The sequence below is a fragment of the Elephas maximus genome, chromosome 3, assembly GCF_024166365.1.
Source record: "Elephas maximus indicus isolate mEleMax1 chromosome 3, mEleMax1 primary haplotype, whole genome shotgun sequence".
In the NCBI taxonomy this organism is placed as follows: domain Eukaryota; kingdom Metazoa; phylum Chordata; class Mammalia; order Proboscidea; family Elephantidae; genus Elephas; species Elephas maximus.
The window spans coordinates 63,626,132-63,640,565 of record NC_064821.1 but is presented as its reverse complement, the minus strand read 5'-3'; the positions used below and the strand labels follow the sequence as shown (position 1 = coordinate 63,640,565).

The following is a 14,434-nucleotide window of genomic DNA, read 5'->3' as shown; positions in this document are numbered from 1 at the left end:
ACAAGGTTTACCCCTCTCTCCTGCCCCTTACGTTTCTCATCCCTGGCCAGGGTGTCTTCTAGGGATGACAGAATCTTTTCACTGAGGACACACATCCAGGGCGTGTCTCCATTTCCTGGATCTGGTGGATTTTCCTGACTGCAGGATCCCAGCGTGGGACCCTCAAAGCAGCTGCAAACGCTGCATAGACAGGACATTGGTGACTGTTGACCCTGGGGCCACAACAGGAGCGCCTATTTTGAGAAATGCCTACTTTGGGCGTTGTTCGATCTTCCTGTTTCCTATTTGGGAAAAGAGCCCAGGGTCTGAGTAGAGCAGAGAAGACCGAGGTGTGGTTGCCGATAACCCTGGTCTATTTGGCAGTGATTTATTTGCCTGGAATTTGCACTAAGACAAAACGAACTTTTGCATTATTAACGATCATTGATCACAGCCTTCCAAAAGAGAGACTGAGAGAGATGGAGGCTCCAGGCCAATCACCAAATGGTAAACCCAGGAGGGTGAGGTGTGGGGAAAGGACGGGAGGGACAGGTGGGTAGGGGATTTTGTGTAGACAGAAGGACACAGAAGGACGCTAAAAAGAAAGCCTGGATAAGCTGCTGAGTTTGGGTCTGCCAGATGTCAAACAGCTGTGTGGGCTGTAAATAAACCAGTGCCAGTCAGTGCTGCTGGCCTCTGCCTATACCCAGCCAAGGAGCCTTCAAGACCAGAGTTAAAGGGTCGCTTCATAATGACAAAAACATCAATTCATTAAGAAGACATAACAATCCTAACTGCGTATACACCTAATAACAAAGCTTCAAAATGCATGAAGAAAAAAATGGGCAACAACAACAAAAAAAATTGAGGCTAAAGAAGGACCATTCCACTTCAGCTGCGTGAATCCTGCGTGTGTACTTATGCCTCTTCAGTGGAAGTTTCTTGGTGTTTTTGTCTTTGTGCAAAAGTCTTTCCTCTCTCCTGTTTGAGAGGAAGGAAGGAACCAGCCAGATTCATCTCAGCACCCCAACAACTGCTGGAACCTGGTGCCAAGGTAGCTCAAAATCGGTGAGTAGGAAACTGTCTTCTTCTGCCTCTCTGACCTCAACTCCTAGTATTCACTGCCAGTCCTTGGTCCACCTCAGGGTCTCTGCAGGTGCCGTTCCCTCTACTTGGGATGCTGTTCCCCTCACATCTACAGGACCCACTCCCTCACCTCTTCAGTCTTTGCTGAAACATCTCTTTCCCAGTGCCACCGTCCCTGATCACCCCTTTCAAAATCCCCACTCCACTCTCTACTCTCTTTCCCGGATTTATTTTCCTCCATCCCATTTACCGCCACATTCTTTATATTTTACTTATATTTTTTGCCTGTCTCCTCCAAATAGAATGTAAGCTCCATTCGGTACCTCCTCTGTTTTTTTTCACTGCTATAACTTTTTATATATATATATATATATCCCCACTGCCTAGATCATAGTAGATTAATAAATATGTGTTAAATGAAGACCCCCCCCCCCCCCCGCCCAGAACTACAGATGAACGCAGGGGCCAGGGATGGACGCAGGAAGCTGGGCTTCCCCCCCGCCCCCGCCCCAGGGTCTCTGGGCACGGTCCACCTTCCCACCACCCTACCACCCCGGACCCAGCCCACCTGCTCTCCTACAGATCACTGTTCAGGGGCCTGCCCCACCTCCCTTCCTCGGCACTCACCCACCCCAGGGGCTGGGTTAGGGACTTTGTAAAGGGGAGGCAAGGTCTCGCGCTCCTCCTAGGCCAGCCGGCCGGCCAGAGCCAGAGCCAGAGCCAGGGCTGCAGGTGTCCGAGCCTCCTGGTGGGCGGGGGCCGAGTGGGGAGGAGCTGGGGGAGGGGAGCGGAGGAGCGGGCAGCAGGAGCGGGAAGGGGAGCGGGGAATCGCGCCGCACGGCGGCGGGAGGCGCGAGAGCGAGAGGGCACAGACGAGCCCCGGGGCGCGGCGGGGCGGTGAGACGAGCGCTGCGAGAGGACGGAGGCGCCGGGAGGGCAAGCCTGTGGCCGCACCTGCGTGGCTAGAAGCGGGTAAGCGTTCAGAGCCGAGTGCGTCCCGGGAGAGGCTCGTCCGGGTCCCGGGAGAGCTGGGCAGGGAGGGCGCCCTCCTCGGGGCCGGGGACCGGGGCGTCCCGCCGCGAGGGGCGCGCAGGGGTAAGAGGGTCCCGGAGGGCCAGCCCGGTCCGAGGGGAGCGTCCAGGGGTCGCGGTCCGGAGCCCTGGAATCAAGGGGCGGGGCAGCGCCCCGAAGCGACTGCAGAACCCAAGGTGCACGCTCGGGGTGCCCAGCGCCAAAGGCGCGGCCCCGGGACTGGGGGCTGCTACGCCCCGACGTGGCCCGGGGCTGCCGAGGTAATCGGGGTGCTGCCCCCTGCCGGCCAGGTCGGGGCGCAGTGGCGGCAGCCGCGGGGGTCGCCCCTTTCCGGAGGGCGGTTGAAGCAGCGACCAGTGTGGAACCCGGGTCCCCAACTGGTCGGCCCTGACTTGCTGTGTGACCTTGGGCAGATCGCTGCACCTCTCTAAGCCTCAGCCTGCACATCTATCAAATGGAGGGGATACTTCTCCGGCTCTGCAGAATCCACAGAAGTGAGTGAGGGAAAAAAGAAAAAAAAAGATGGGAATGCCGTTTTATAATCTGTGAAGTTCATTGCAAATCCTAGCTAACCACATAATGTCAGAGCTGGAAGAGCACTAAGAAATCTGCTTTATCGCAGACGAGGAGAGTGGGGAGTAAATCTTCTCCAAGGTCGCACTGTCTGTGGAAGATAAGACTGAAGTCCTCTGCGTCACTCTTCCTGAGAAATTCTAGGATTAAGAGAAAAGGCTCTCAAATTGAACTACCCGTATTAGCAAACGGGGCGTGGCCACTTACGAGCTGTGTGACCTTGGCCAAGTCTCTTCACCTCCCTGAGCCTCCCTCCCATGCGAAATGCCCACCTCGCAGGCTTGCTGTGCGGATCATTGCTCCACGCAGGACCTGGCCCCAAACCAGGGTTCAGCCATCAGTCGCCATCATTGCTCTGATTAGTAGGAGCAATCTGTCAATCTCTTCCTTGGCGTTGGCTTCCAGTGTTTTCTAATTCAGCGCCCATTGTGGGTCTGTGCTCTCCTCTGGACTACACAGCCACTGGCCAGGGTCTCCACCCTCCTCAGGGGGACATGAAGGGGTCCTTCACTGGTAACTGCAGTGAGGCCACTTGGGCAGATGGGCCTTCTCCAGCCTTTCGTCCTGTCCAGCTAGTGGGGAGAAGTGGGTGGACTTTGTCATGGAAGCACCCAGGAAGCCAGTGGTAGAGGAGGGAGGGGGCTGGCCACCTGGAAATGGCTGGCACGGCGTGGGGCCTCCTCTCTTCGCCATGGCTCCTAGTACAGGGTCGGAAATACAGAGGTGCTGGTTACCTAATGGATAAAGATTGGGGTGGAGGAGGGAGTACACTGGGTCAACTCTTCTCTCCTAGGCCACAGATGACCATTCTCTTTGGCAAGAATGATGTGACTTTGAGCAGAAAAACAGATTCTCAGCATTTGGCATTCGCAGGACTTGCATAGTGGCTGCCTCTCGTTGCACAGTGGCTCCATCTGAGGCCCACAGAGGGGAAAGGGTTTGCCCAACATCATCAATGTCCTCCAGGAAGCTGAATTTGGCAGGCACTGTTTAGTTTTTAACCTGCTCTCTCAGCAGCAGTTGGCCCTGTTGACCACCCCTTCCTTCCAGAAACTGTCTTTTCTTGGCTCCTGCAACGGTTTTGCAACATAACACTTCCCTATTTCCCTCCCCTTCTTCCCTGTTGTTTTTGCAGCCTCCCCTCCTTACTACAGCCATTCGATGCTCCGCTTTCCCAGGTCACCTCCCTCCTCACAGTAGACACTCTCTCTGGGTGACCTCATCCACCCCTTTGGCTTTAGTAACCACACCTCTATGCACATGACTCATAAATTTATGTCTCCAACCCAGATTGCTCTTCTGGGTTATAGACCCATCTATTTATTGTCAGCCAGGCACTGTTCTAGGCCCTAGGGGATATAGTGATGAGCTAGACAGAAGGTGGAGAGGGGGGAGAAGATAAGCAATACACAAACAAACCAGAAATATCAGATAGGGTTAAGTGCTAAGGTGAGCATAAACCAGGGTGAGTGAGAGCTATTTCATGTTGGCTGGTCAAAGCTTGGTGATATTTAACTTGACCCTTGAATGCTAGAAAGAACCAGTCATGCTGAGGTCTGAGAGAAGAGGGAGTGGCATTTGCTAGACCATAGGGCAGGAATAAGGAGCCCTGGTGGTGCAGAGATTAAAAGTGCTCGGCTGCTAACTGAAATGTCGGTAATTGGAACCCACCAGCCGCTCCGTGAGAGAAAGATGTGGCAGCCTGCTTCTATAAAGATTACAGCCTTGGAAACCCAATGGGGCAGTTCTGCTCTGTCTTAGAGTGTTGCTATCAGTTGGACTGACAAGTGAGGAGTTTTCGGTTTTGGTTGTAAGGTAGGAATGAACTTGGGGAATGTGGTAAGAAATTAGAAGAAGCAAGAGGGGATAGCAGGTAGGATATGAGGGCGGAGAGGTAGGCCAGGCCTTGTAGGCCATGGTGAAGGCCATGGTGACGACTTTGAGGTTTTTCCTGAGTGAGATGAGAGGCATTGGAAGGTTTTATACAGGGAAACTTGAATGTTGTTATTTCTCCAGGGCTCTTCTGAGCTCCCCAAGAGGAGTTATTCTATACTGATTACAAGCCTACTGTGCTCTGGGCACTGGAGTGGGAGGGAATATGCAGACCTTCAAGGAGCTTCCAGCCACCAGTAGTAAGAGGTGCTGACAAAGCTGGAGGCAGGAGACGGTTTGGAGAAGGGAGATCTTGCCTCCAGTTGACTAGGGAAGGCTTCCTGGAGGAAGTGGCATTTGAGAAGGGCCCTGGAGAGCAGAGAGAGGATTACAGTAGACATATGTGAAAGGGAATGGAGAAGATTGGGCTTCCAGACAGAGGGAACAGCCTGAACCAAGACACAAATGAATGTGTAGAGAAGACAGCAGATGGGCAGGAAGCTGTAGGGGAGTGAGAGGCCAGGCTAGGGAGGGAGTCTGAGCCACTAAGAGCAAGGCCCCGGACCTGACCTTTTACTTGCTGTGTGTGACCAGGGGCCAATGGCATTACCTTTCTGAGCTTCGGCTTCCTCATTCATAAAATGGAAATAATTGGCTAAGTGCTGGGGAGAAGGAGGAGGTAGGATTTCAAGTTTCGAGGCTGGATAAGAACCAGATAATCCCTGCACAGGAAGAGACAGTAGGAGGGGCCTGTGTAGATGAAGAAGGTGGTGGCTCAGTTGAGTTTGTGGTCCCTGTGGGACATTTAGGAGGGGTGACCAAAGGGCACTTGGGGCCAGAGGTACAGAGAGAGGGGTCAGTGCCAGAGGTAAAATTGTCAGTGTTTTTTTTTTTCAAAAGTTGCTACATTTTATTGTTTGTTTTGTGGGTTTTTTTTTTTTTAAACCTTTTATTGTGATTTGGGTGAAAGTTTACAGAGCAAATTAGTTTCCATTCAACAATTTATACACATTTTGTTTCGTGATTCCTCCCTGGGTTCCCGTTTCCGTTCACCCATCTTTCTTGCCCCTCCCTGCCTTCTGAACTTTGTTTTTGGGCAAATGCTGTCCTTCAGTCTCCTGCAGTTGATTGGTCTGAGAAGCACGTTCCTCACGGGTGTTATTGTTTCACTTTATAGGCTTGTCTATTGTTTGGTTGAAAGGTGATTTCAGGGAGTGGGTTCAGTTCCAGATTTGAAGGGTATCTAAGGGCCTTAGTCTTGGGGGTGCCACAAGTCTCTATCAGACCAATAAGTCTGGTTTTTTGTCTTTTTTAATTTGAATTTTGATCTACATTTTTCTTCCATTCTGTCCAGGACCTTCTACTGTGATCCTGCTCACAGTGGTAGGTAGTGGTGGTCGGGCACCATCTCGTTCTTCTGGTCTCAGGTTAGTGGAGGCTGTGGTTCGTGTGGTCCATTAGTCCTTTGGCCTAATTGTTTCCTTGAGACTTTGATTTTCTTCACTCTTCTTTGCTCTGGAAGGGAATAGACCAGTAGTTATATCTTAGATAGCTACTCGCAAGCTTTTTTAAGACCTTGGTTGCTATTCACAAAAGTAGGATGTAGAACATTGTCTTTATGAACTATGTAATGCCGGTTGACCTAGATATCCCCCCGAGACTATGGTCCTAAGCCCTCAAGCCCAGTGACTCAGTCCCTTGAGGTGTGTGGTTATGGCTAAGAAGTTTTCATAACTGTGCCCCTGTGTGCTCTACTATATACATGGATATATTGGTAGCACGTAGAAATATGTATGTAGAAATAGCCTCTGCCAAACCTATGTATGCGTGGGGAGTGTACTCCTATACGCCATCCCACACCTCTTCAGCTTACATACCTATGTATCTACTCCTAAATTATTGTTTGTTATTACCATTATTGAAGGACTGTGTGTGTACTAGTGTTTGCCATTGTTGCCTTTTACTCTCGCGTACCTCTCAGTGTCTTCTTTGACTTGGTCGTGTTGTGCTGACTTCCCCCATATTGTGTATTGTCTTTCCCTTTACCCAGGTTAATACGTGTCTACTCTCTAGTTAGTGATTTTCCCTTCCTCCTCTTTACGTTGCTGGTAACCATCAAAGAATGTTTCTTTCTGCGTGTCAACCTTTTCTTGACTTTTTATAATAGTAGTCTCATACAATATTTGTCCTTTTGTGATTGATTTCGTGTAGCATAATGTCCTCCAGGTTCATCCATGTCGTGGGATGTTCCGCAGATTCATTGTTATTCTTTAACGTTGTGCAGTGTTCCATTGTGTGTAGGCACCATAGTTTGTTTATCCACTCATTCACTGAGGGGCACGTAGGTTGTTTCCATCTTTTTGCTATTGTGAATAATGCTGCAATGAACATGGGTGTGCATATGTCTATCTGTGCCACGGCACTTATCTCTCTAGGATATATGCCTGATAGTGGGATTGCTGGATCCTATGGTATTCGTCAGTATTCTTCTTTCATTCATTTTTTGAGTAAATCTTTTTTGAACAATTAGAAGTATTAAAGGTCCCTAGGTGGTGCAAACAGTTTGCACTTGACTGCTAACCTGAAGGTTGGCAGTTTGAATCCATCAGCAGTGCTGTGGAAGAAAGGCCTGCCAGTGCCACAGAAGAAAGACCTGGCCATCTGTTTCTGTAAAGATTAAAGCCAGGAAGACCCTATGGAGCAGTTCTACTGTGTAATACATGGAGTCACTATGAGTCAGAATGGACGCAACAGCAATGATTTTGGGGTTTTTTTTTGTTTTGTTTTTTGTTTTGGTATTAAGCCCCAAACATACAGCTGTGACCAAAATCCAGTCCTTGCCCCAGGAATGTAACATCTTGTGGGGAGAGAGACTCACAGCATTGGACCGCACGATGGTGTGAGGTTCACAGTATGAATCATAAGCACGAGGCAGGGTTGGTCCAGAGGAGAAAGGTTGGGTCCTGCTTAGGTGGAAGGAACAGGTCAAGTTTCAGGAACAAGGAGACAGTTGAACTTGGGCCTGAGTGTTAAATTTAAGCTGGGTGGGTGGACGAAGGAGAAGGGTACCCCACACAGAGGGCACTGGGCTTCACAACAGATATGGCCCCCTCCTCTTAAAGGACCCAAGTCTAGCAGGGTGACAGGGAGTTCAGAGTCCCAGGCAGACCAGTGTGATGCATACATATGAAGCCCAGTGAGGCTGAGAGAGCAGTCCCTTGGTGGTACAAACGATTAAGTGCTTGGCTGCTAGCCAAAAGTTTGGAGGTTTAAGTCTACCCAGAGGTACCTCGGAAGAAAGGCCTGGCAATCTACTTCCAAAAAATCAGCCACTGAAGACCCTGTGGAGCACAGCTCTACTCTGGCACACATGGGGTTGCCATGAATTGGAACTCACTTGATGGCAACTGGTTTTGTTTGTTTGTTTGGGGACCAGAAGAGGGAGTGATCAATTCCATCTCTAGGAGCCAGAGAAACTTTCAGACAGGGCAGAGGAGATGAGAGGAAGGGCATTCCAAGTAGAGGAAATAGCCTGTGCAAAGCCTCAGAAGAGTGAAAGAACCAAAAGTGGTTTTGCGAGAGGAAGTCTCAGCCAAGCTGGAGGTGGGTCTTTTGCTGAGTCCAGGCAAACAGGTAGATGAGAGGAAAGGGCTGGCTGTGCGATTTCTGGATGGGGATTTAATAGGAAATGAAGAAAACAGATTTGGGGTGGATAGCAGGGAATGATTCTCCAACTTCAGTGCTGCGAAATAGGTGTCACTGCCCACAGTCCTCTTCACTTACCGATCTGTTTGTCCTCCAGTGGGTTAGCTTAAAAGCCATTTTCTGAGGGGAGCCTCGAGGCTGCAGCAGGTTTCACTGTCCCTCCTACTTTTGCATGGCTTACTGCACACTCTGCTGTCATCCTCATCACGTCTGTGACCCTGGGTTCCTGGAGGGTTTTCCCAGGGCCACTGTAAAAACCAAAAAACCCATTGCTGTCAAGTCAATTCCAACACATAGCAACCCTAAAGGACAGAGTAGAACTGCCCCACAGGGTTTCCAAGAAGTGGCTGGTGGATTCAAACAGCCAACCTTTTGGTTAACAGCCAAGCTCATAACCACTGCTCCACCAGGGCTCCAGAGAAATATAATGTGAGCCACAAATGTAAATTTTTTATTGTGATAAAAATATATATAACAAAACATTTACCAATTGAACATTGGTGGGTAAGTCTTCCTAAGAGCAGAGTCCACATCTGTGTTGTTCACACCAACATGTGGCAGGCTGTAAGTACATTGACCTTGAGCATGAGGAAACAGGCTCAGAGAGGGTAAGTAACTTACCCAAGGTGACAGAGCTAGTAAATGGCACAGCTGGGTTGCAGATTTAGTCTGCCTGACTTTAAAGCTCTACCTGACTCCGAAGCTTGTGCTCTTAGTCACAGCTGTATTGTGCCTCCCAGCAGGGAAAGCAGATGGTGAATAGTGGGTTTGGAGCCTGTAAACAGTAACAAATGCAGCGCTTGTCTTCTAGGAAATGAATTCCTGTTGTTAGTACCTTGTTTATCCAGTCTGGAGAAAACAGCCTGTCCTCTGTTCTGAAAATGATTTCACTCCATCAGCTCAAGTGCTCTCTGGGGACCCAAATGTTCAGCATCTGGGTAAGGCGAGAGGGCAGAGGCAAGCTGAGCTACAGGACAGAGGGGTGTAACCCTAAAGACGTCTTATAGATGCCCCTAGTCAACCTCCAGGATCATTCCCTGGTGTGGAAACTCAGATGGGGAGAGACTTGTAATGCCAAAAAGCATATGGTGAGAAACAGGCATGAGAAATTGAGAGCCTCTGAATATTTCTGTCCTTAGTCTTGAGTTCCTGCTGCAAGTGAGAGGCTTGTGGTTGGCAGCAGGCAGTGGAAGGAGCGCTGGATGGGAATCTGAAGACTTGAGTCTCTGCCTTTAACTCATTGTGTGACCTGGGATGACTGTCTTACCCTCTCTGGTCCTGTCACCCTGGGACACCATGAGTTGAATGAGATGGATTTCAAACATCCTTCCTTCACACTCTGATGCTCAGGGGTCCTTCTTAAGTCCCAGGGCTGGCATTTCTATTACCCCTCGCACTACTCAGTGTGACCCAAGGGCCAGCAGTATCACCGGGAAGCTTGTCAGAAACAAGAATCTCAAGTCCTGCTCCAGACCCACAGAATCAGAATCCGTATTTCTAATGAGCTCCCAGGTAATTCCTGTGCACATTCAAGTGTGGGAAGCATGGTGGTAACCACATTCCTGCTCTTTTTCTCTGGATGTTGCTATGAAGGCGGCAAAGGATTGCGTGCTGAGGGCTAAATGATGTTGCTGCATCCCCTGTCACCAGGCCTGGCAGAGAGAGAGGCCTCAGTCCGGTGAGAGTGCAGAGCCCCGCACACAACTGGTACTCAGTAAAGATGTCTCACGTGTGTGCAGGCATGTGCGGGATGGATATTTGTGGAAACGAAGGAACGGGTGGGAACCGACTCTACCCGGCACGTTTTATGGGTGGTGGAGTATGCAGTCAGGCAAGCCCGGCTTCCAGTCCTAGATCCACACTGTGTTCCGCTTGTGGAGCCGTAGGCAAGTCATTTCTCTGTGCCTCAGTTCCCTCCCCTCAAATGAGAATAATGGTGATAATAACAGAACTGAACCTAGAGGGTTGTGGCCAGAATTCAATGAATTAATAGAGAAGTGCAGGGCAATGCTGTCAATAAATGCTGACCATTACTTTACTACTAGAATTCTAGCCCCTGCCCACACCCATGCCCCCACAGCACCCTCCACTGTCCCCATCTATATGCCAAGTTCCTGGAGAATAACTTCCAATGAGTTGTCAACTACAAAGGCAGACATCTTTGCACGGTGTATTTACTTGCCTGCTGAAGGTTTGTCATGACCCTGTTCTCTGAGTGCAAGGCTGAAATAGGAAAAGTTTGGGCTCTTGTACTTCCTTACTGTCGCAAAGGCCTGGGAGACAGGCTTTACCTGTCTTTGACTTTCTAAAGATAACTAAAGATGACGGTAACCAGAGATCACCCAGGCCAGTGGTTTTCAACCCCGGCTGCATCCTAGAAACACATGGGGAGTTGTTAAAAAGTACAGTGCCTGGGCCCTACCCTAGGCTGGTTGAAACTGAACTTCTAGGAGACAGTGCCTGGACATCTGTATTTTTAAAACAGTATTTGTATTTTTAAACCTCCCCAGGCGATTCTGATACACAGCAAGAGAATTTCTGGTCTGGTCCAACTTGCTCATTTTCCATACGGGAAACTGAGGCCCAGAGAGGATATTGTCTTATCCAGGGTCACACAGAGAGTTAATGCATGTTGGGGTTACAAATGGTAAAATAAAACATAGTCCCTGCCATCAAGGAGCTCATGGTCTGGTGACAGAGACAGTCCAGTGTGGTAAGAGGTATGATGGTGGGCACTCGGGAGAGGGGTACCTAACCAGGCTGGTGAGAGAGGGATCAGGGGAAGAGTAACACACTTGCCTGACTCCCATCACTGTAGGTCACTGTTGCCTGTTCTTGATTTTTGAAGTTTGAATCACACACGGTGCCTGGGTTCTTCTGCTCCATGTTATGCCTGTGAGGTTTCCCCATGTGGTGGTGTGTAGCTGGGGTTTATTATGCTCACTGATGTATAGTATTCTATTGTATGAATGTGCCACAATTAATTTACCCATTCTACTGTGGATGTTTAAGTAGTTCCCAGTTTGGGGTTGTTATGAACAGTGCTGCTATGGACAGTTCTTGTACTTGTCTTTTGGTGACTGTGTTTCTGTTGGGTATATACCTAGGAGTAGAGTGCACCACATGTCTGTCAGTTTGTCATACTGTGGTGGTGGCTTGCATGTTGCTGTGATTCTGGAAGCTATACCACCGGTATTTCAAATACCAGCAGGTCACCCATGGTGGACAGGTCTCACCTGAGCTTCCAGACTAAGACAGACTAGGAAGAAGGAGCTGGCATTCTACTTCTGAAAAAAACGACCAGTGAAAACTTTACGAATAGCAGCAGAACGTCGTCTGATACAGTGCCAGAAGACGAGCCCCTCAGATTGCAAGACACTCAAAAAACGACGGGGGAAGAGCTGCCTCCTGAAAGTGGAGTCTACATTAATGATGTGGATGGAGTCAAGCAGCACCTGAGTCCTCAAAGTGACATCTTTGTTGTTTAACACTTTAAAGAAAGCAACAGACTTGCCCAGTGCAATGCATCATTGGATTTCTTCACTGCTGCAACCATGGGCGTTGATTGTGGATGCAAGTAAAATGAAATCCTTGATAACTTCAGTCTTTTCTCCATTTATCATCATGTTGCTTATTGGTCCAGTTATGAGAATTTTTGTTTTCTTTATTTTGAGGTGCAATCCACACTGAAGGCTGTGGCCTTTGATCTTCCTCAGTACTAGTATCCACAATCAATACCCATGGAAACAGCAATTAAGAAATCAAATGGTGCATTGCATTGGGCAAATCTGCTGCTTTCTTTAAAGTGTTGAAAAACAAAGATGTCACTTTGAGGACTAAGATGCACTTGACCCAAGCCATTGTGTTTTCAGTCACCTCATATGCATGTGAGGGCTGGAAAATGAATAAAGAAGACCGAAGAAGAATCAATACCTTTGAATTTTGCTATTGGTGAAAAATATTGAATATACCATGGACTGCCAGAAAAATGAACAAATCTGTCTTGGAAGAAGTACACCTAGAATGCTCCTTAGAAGCAAGAATGGCAAGACTTTGGACCTGTTATCAGGAGGGAGCAGTTCCTGGAGAAGGGCATCATGCTTGGTAAAGAAGAGGGTCGGGGAAAAAGCAGAAGACCCACAGGAAGATGGATTGATACAGTGGCTGCAACAGTGGGCCAAGCATAGCAACAATTGTGAGGATGGTGCAGGACTGGGCAGTATTTCGTTCTGTTGTACATAGGGTTGCTGTGAGTCAGAAATGACTCAATGGCCTCTAACAACACCAACAGTAGAGTGCTGGGTCAGAGGTTTGGCCACTTTTTGTTTACTATATTTTCCAGTTAAAGAAATTAAAATGAAAGACTGACTTGCTCAAGATCTTGGACTCAGAGATGGATCAATGAATGGATAAATGGATGGATGACGGACGGACAGACAGATGGACAGAAACATATATACACAGACCCATTTTAAAACTGTTCATTTTTCCCCACATATATTATTTAACCTTCATGACACCCCGCAGGAGGTAGATCTGAGACCTTTATTTTACAGAGGAGAAAACTGAGGCTGAGGGAGCTCCAAGGCAGTGGAGAGCATAAGATGAAATAACAGCTGTAGATGCATTTTGTAAAACACAAAGCCCTCTCCACATTTGTGGTGAATGACTTCCCCATCCTGGGCTCGCTCATCCATACCACACAGCTTCTAGAAAAAGAACAGACATGAATTCCTCTGTGGGGGGTTTATTCTACTGCAACAAATACTGATCACAGAGCCTTGATTTTTTTGTTTTGTTTTGTGTTTCCTACAAAAGGATGAGACTCTGGCCCCTGAGGAGACATTAAACCCATACATTTTCTTAGTTTCTAGCAAGGTTTTATGACTCACTTAGTTAAAATAAAGACCCTTTGGAAAGGGGAGGTGACTGATTTGCCTGTAGAGTGAATGAGCCCTGGATGGGAAGCCCTTGTTAAGAGTGATCAAAAGAGCACCTGCTGTGGGCCAGCCACTGTGCCAGGAGGGTCATCCTGACTTCTCTGAATCCACATGACAATCCTGGGAGAGAGGAAGAGAGGCCTAGGAGGTGCAATGACTGGCCCCAGGTCCCACAGTCAGGATTGTTTGGTTGGAAACCAAAATAACCAAAACCAAACTCGTTGCCGTCGAGTTGATTCCGACTCACAGCGACCCTGTAGGACAGAGTAGAACTGCCCCGTAGAGTTTCCGAGGGGCGCCTGGTGGATTTGAACTGCCAACCTTTTGATGAGCAGGTATAGCGCTTAACCACCCTGCCATGAGGTTTTCCATTTGATGGAAAGGAACAGAAAATCCTCTGTCTTATTACCATGTTCTAGGGCCTGCTGTGTCCCTTTGAACTGGCTCAGCTGGGAAAGTATGAAAATATGAGTTGGTACAAATGAGGTTTATTGGGTCCAGAGGTCACTCATAGGTATCCAAGGACAGGAAAGGGTATCACCAGGCCTGGAAGGCTCCTTCTTCCTTTCCTGGGGCAGGTGGTTCCTCTCTGCTTCTCTGTGTTGCATTCTCCTGCTTCTCTCTGAAGACCTGTTTTCTTTGTTTACTTGTGGCTTCTCTACTCTTCCCAAACTTGCCACAGCCTTGGCCGTGGCTTTGGCCTGAATCTAATCTCAAGTCCTTGGCCTTCAGGGTTTAGTGGCTCCCCTCCATCATCTGTCTGGTCCAGCAACTCCCAGTCTCCATCTAAATTCCCAAGAGAGAATCTGATTGGTTCATTTGGGGCCACATGTCCACCCTCTCCAATAAGCTGTACCTGGAGGTGTTCTATGGAACAGGTTGGAGTTGGGACCCAGGTCTGTCTGTCTGCTTATTCCCCTCTACTCTTCCATCTTTATTACCATTATTACATTTGTTCAGGATTCTATAGTTTACTGATCTTATTGGAACCACTCAACACCCCTTTGAGGCAGCATAGCCATGCTTCTCTTCCCATTTTAGCAAGGGAAAAAACAGGTCCAAAGAAACATCATGACTTGCCTGAGTCCCTGGTGGTGCAAACGATTAATGTGCCTGGCTGCTAAGATTGGAAGTTCTGGTCCACTCAGAGGCAGCTCACAAGAAAGGCCTAGTGATCTACTTCTGAAAAAGCAGCCATTGAAAACCCTATGGAGCACAGTTCTACTCTGACACACATGGGGTCGCCA

At 48.6% G+C, this 14,434-nt stretch overlaps 1 protein-coding gene across 2 annotated transcripts in view; it reads left to right on the top strand.

The window, feature by feature from the left end:
• Positions 1 to 699: 699 nt before the first annotated feature.
• The window catches only part of HTR1D (5-hydroxytryptamine receptor 1D), a 30,798-nt gene continuing 17,063 nt past the window's right edge, over positions 700 to 14,434 (top strand). Inside the window, exon 1 of one of the 2 annotated variants that reach the window (XM_049875897.1) lies at positions 700 to 1,047. The gene's annotated coding sequence lies outside the window, so the exon portion shown is untranslated. Of the gene's footprint in view, positions 1,048 to 1,953; positions 2,038 to 14,434 lie in introns of those variants that run through there. The other variant, XM_049875896.1, reaches the window with a different exon arrangement.